The 4,741-nt window shown below is 35.1% G+C and overlaps 1 long non-coding RNA gene across 1 annotated transcript; it reads right to left on the bottom strand.

Annotated features, from left to right (window-relative positions):
• Window positions 1-200: 200 nt before the first annotated feature.
• On the bottom strand, window positions 201-3,462 carry LOC130465942 (uncharacterized). The gene is made up of 6 exons (XR_008925964.1): window positions 3,248-3,462; window positions 3,135-3,164; window positions 2,976-3,057; window positions 2,796-2,897; window positions 2,546-2,690; window positions 201-316 (listed from the first exon to the last, which is right to left on the bottom strand). It is a non-coding gene; the product is annotated as an uncharacterized lncRNA (long non-coding RNA).
• Between the last annotated feature and the right edge of the window lie 1,279 nt (window positions 3,463-4,741).

Below are 4,741 nucleotides of genomic sequence, written 5' to 3'. Positions count from 1 at the left end.
GTATTGAAACCTGTACCCAATCAACACCAAAATAGCAAAGGTATGAATCTGCTTATCTTTGATAAATAAATCATTACATTAACTTCATTTATATTAACCCAACAGAGCAAAGCGTATATATAGTACGTATGTTTACAATTTTTAAACACCTAGCTAGTCTAACAAATTACAACTAATATTAACAACTAAAGACAAAATGCTAGAGAGCTAATCTAACAAATGTCTCTAATCCAGCCACTTAGGTCCCTTTAGATCATGCATTACAAACCTTAAGTAAGGTCGTGTTGACTTTCTTCCAATCGACTCGATCCCTAGCCTGCAAGTTGCATGGAAGGAAAATATATATGAGTACCAAAGTTTACACTCACGATATTGTCTTTACATTCCATTGAAGCATAAAATTAAAAGATATAGTTGCAGACTATAGAGATAATTAAGTACGTTGTTGACCTATAACGACCCAATGAGCCTTAAATGTGCATACGTAGATTAGAATGAGTTTTAGAAAGTTAAAGCTATGTATATTAGTCATGTAATAAGAATCAAATGAGTCCTTAGGTTCTTTAGTTCAAAGTTGGGAGCGGAAATGTCATTTTAGCTCTAAACATGACCTATAACGACCTAATGAGCCTTAAATGTGCATAAATAGATTCGAATGAGTTTTAGAAAGTTAAAACTATGTATATTAGTCATGTAATAAGAATCAAATGAGTCCTTAGGTTTTTTAGTTCAAAGTTGGGAGCGGAAATGTCATTTTAGCTCTAAACATGACCTATAACGACCTAATGAGCCTTAAATGTGCATAAATAGATTCGAATGAGTTTTAGAAAGTTAAAACTATGTATATTAGTCATGTAATAAGAATCAAATGAGTCCTTAGGTTCTTTAGTTCAAAGTTGGGAGCGGAAATGTCATTTTAGCTCTAAACATGACCTATAACGACCTAATGAGCCTTAAATGTGCATAAATTGATTCGAATGAGTTTATAAAGTTAAAAATATGCATATTAATCATGTAATAAGAATCAAATGAGTCCTTAGGTTCTTTAGTTCAAAGTTGGGAGCGGAAATGTCATTTTAGCTCTAAATATGACCTATAACGACCTAATGAGCCTTAAATATGCATAAATAGATTCGAATGAGTTTTATAAAGTTAAAAATATGCATATTTATCATGTAATAAGAATCAAATGAGTCCTTAGGTTCTTTAGTTCAAAGTTGGGAGCGGAAATGTCATTTTAGCTCTAAATATGACCTATAACGACCCAATGAGCCTTAAATGTGCATACGTAGATTGGAATGAGTTTTAGAAAGTTAAAACTATGCATATTAATCATGCAATAAGAATCAAATGAGTCCTTAGGTTCTTTAGTTCAAAGTTGGGAGCGGAAATGTTATTTTAGCTCTAAATATGACCTATAACGACCCAATGAGCCTTAATTGTGCATACGTAGATTGGAATGAGTTTTAGAAAGTGAAAAGTAGAGGTGAAATTTGACTCAAGTAAAAGTAGTGTTTCTCGGATGATGGAGAAGATCTTGTTAATAAATTTGGAGGGGGGGCTTGAACCTTAAAAGATGATCAGTTTTTCATTAAAGAAAGGTTTTAACTGCTGCTAGGTCTTTTTCAGAGAGAGGAATGGAGAAGAATTGTGTATAATAACCAGGCTTCTATTGAGAACTTATTCGTCACTTGATCCCTGATGCATCAGAGATTGCTAACAGCTTACAAGCTAATTAGTTGGAATGTGGATTGCGATCCTTTTGGTTCTTTGTATGGATCTAGGGATGAAAGTTTACACATTCATAATTCTTTGCCCTTTTGGCTCTAGAATGTGGTTTTCTATACTGCAGATGACTGAATTTCCTGGACCTATACGGACCAGTGACTACTGAAATTGGGGGAGGAGGTCAAGATTTCTAGAAAAAGAAATACAAATAAAAACACCACTTATTATAAACTTTATGGTATGCTATTTTCTAAATTCATTTATGGGATCTGTCTGAGCATGCATGAATGGCAGTTTTCTGCTCAGTGGAAGAATTGGCATGCTATTCATACACATTGTAGTCAGATTTCAGAACAGCTTCTAGGTGCTCAGTAGAACAGATGCAGGCTCTGAGTAACCTATGCATATTTTGTAGTTTGTGGACTATTTGTTGTCATTTTAGTTCAGCTTGTATTCCTCTTGTATATGAAGAGTCTCTTACACAAGCCCTCTTAGCAGTGTAATTGACAAACTGAAGCCAGGTTGTTGTACGCCTGGAGTATGCAGGGGATTTGATTCCACTGTTAACTTCAGTTCCCAAAAAAACATAGCATATAGTAAAAGGTGTGACAATGTCATGTATAAAAAATCAAATACGACTACACCTAGCATTTTCCTTTCATGCAAGACCAGCATATTAGTATTCAGTAGCAAGACCAGCAGATCAGTATTCACAGCAGTATTCACAGCAGCAGCAAGACCAGCATATTAGTATTCAAAGCAATAAATTAGCAAATCCAGCAGACTTGTAATTATGGAAAAAATTAAAGAACTTTACCAAATCCATGAAGATATAAACGCTTCCATCTTTGTGTCTAAACAACCTAAGTAAATAAATACTCGGTTGTAAAAAACTTAGCCCATAGCTCACGAACCACATCTATTTCCTCATCGGTATAAGGCGCATTTCTTGGAGTGTAAGCCTGAAATAAGTAACATGATAAGTAATGCTACTTGTAAATTAAGAATTCTACTACGTACAAGTACTAGTATTAGTAGTTCAACTAACATATGGTAAAAGAACGAACATTATCTAACCGCTCATCAGAGTTATGGTGTAACGTGACTATTTCATGCATGAACTTCATAATGTAATAGCCACACTCGCGGGCACCGACTTGTTGAGCACACTGATTTGGAAACAAATCATAAATTATATATCCAAGTAGTTACCCAAAAAAAGTAAAGCTAATTAGTAAGCATGATACCTTTACAGGGAAGCCTTTCAACCCCTGCGTAGTCGCTCTATTCGGACAAATCCCATCATTAAATTTGTACAGTTGGTATGCCCTGAAAGTTGAGTAAAACTTCATGAATCTGATTCGGCACGAAAAGAAATAACTTAAAAAGAAATGAAAGTAACTTACAAACACAAGATTCCATATTTTGACAGTATGCTGCACAAAAGTAATCATTGTTACACATGTTGAAAACTAATTGTTCAATTAAAAAAAACTAAGATTTGGTTTTAAGTCCAAACCTTGGTCTGATGGCTGATTCTTCTATTGCAAAATGAGGAATAGATGGATATAAGGAAGACAGGGTTGAATAGCTTGGTCTGAAGTTCTCGAAGAAGCATAAAACAGAACAGCTACATAGTCCTGATTGAGGCTGTACACCAAATGCAGCGCTTTTTGCAATGATGCTTCATCTACCTTGAAAATTAGAAGTAAGCAAACGCTATTAGATTTAGTTGAAAAGTAACAGAAAGGAAAAAGCTCCACATAAAATAACATAGCTATAGAAGCTCCTAATTTGGTTATCAAAGTCCTTTCTTATGTTAAGTATCAAACCACAGTTTGTTTCCATGCAACAGGATGGATAACTGAACGAGCCCCTATGCATGCAACTATGCAAGGGTTAAGCTACAAGCACCTTGCACTACTCATACTCAGCCATATTCAAAAGCCTTGTAAGTAGAACTAGTTAATATGAGACTGGTCCTCGGCAAAGCAAGAGGCACGGAGGTTGGCTGCGGACTGTGCGTACATTTTCAAATTTTGACAGGTGCTCGACGACCTGGCTTGATTAAATTTTTAACCAGGAAACAAAAAAAGACTAAAAAAATCTCTAGGGGGGCAGACTAGTTTTTTTTCACACCGTTAACATAATACTTGCAATAAAGAAGTGTTTACAATCTGCGTTATTATCAGATACTGTAGCAGGCTATATTAGGTACACCAGTTGGTTGCATCAGGTACACCAGCTGGTTGAGCTGCTGCGAGCCCAAACCACAGACCGATAAATCGAACCTTGACCAAAAATGCCATAACAACTAGTACAGGCAATGCAACCAAGTAGAAGGTGACAAAGTTTATTGTTGCACCTATTTTAGTCCTTGTTGAACCTGTCAAAGCCCCACAGGCAGCTGTCTATGGACAGTTTCCGATCTCACAAAACCCCAGAATAGGAACTCAACAACAGCAAGAGCAATATTGTAGCAGAATAAAAATGGAACTAAAAGAACTTGAAAATCAAAGTAGCAGCAACAACAGTCTCCACTGTCATACATCAGAATATTGTAGATATATCACAAGCGTGTACAAAAAACATCACAATATACTATAGTGAATACATCAAGCTATGGTAAGTTTAGAGCCTATAAAGCTACAATCCAATACCAACGATTAGTTTACATCATTAATAAACTATCAATATTACAATGAACACATGAGTATATTTTATGCAGACATATTTTCAACAGGTTCATATCGATTCGCTCCACTTAAAAGTTCAAACACTTCAATTCATATGCATACTTTGGATCGAGCTACTCACATAGCTTACATAAACCATCACCAAAAAAGAGGCCTTCATCATTTAGACACAAAACCCATATCACTAACTTCTATTTTGTAACTGAACTAGAAAAATTTAACCTAACTTCTATTTTGTAACTGAACTAGAAAAACCACAAATATCAAACCCTAATTTGTAAATTCATCCAATATTGAAACATTAGTCTAAATTCTCT

Source organism: Spinacia oleracea, chromosome 1 (assembly GCF_020520425.1).
Source record: "Spinacia oleracea cultivar Varoflay chromosome 1, BTI_SOV_V1, whole genome shotgun sequence".
Taxonomy (NCBI): domain Eukaryota; kingdom Viridiplantae; phylum Streptophyta; class Magnoliopsida; order Caryophyllales; family Amaranthaceae; genus Spinacia; species Spinacia oleracea.
The sequence above is the reverse complement of the archived record's forward strand: the minus strand, read 5'-3'. Positions and strand labels throughout refer to the sequence as shown.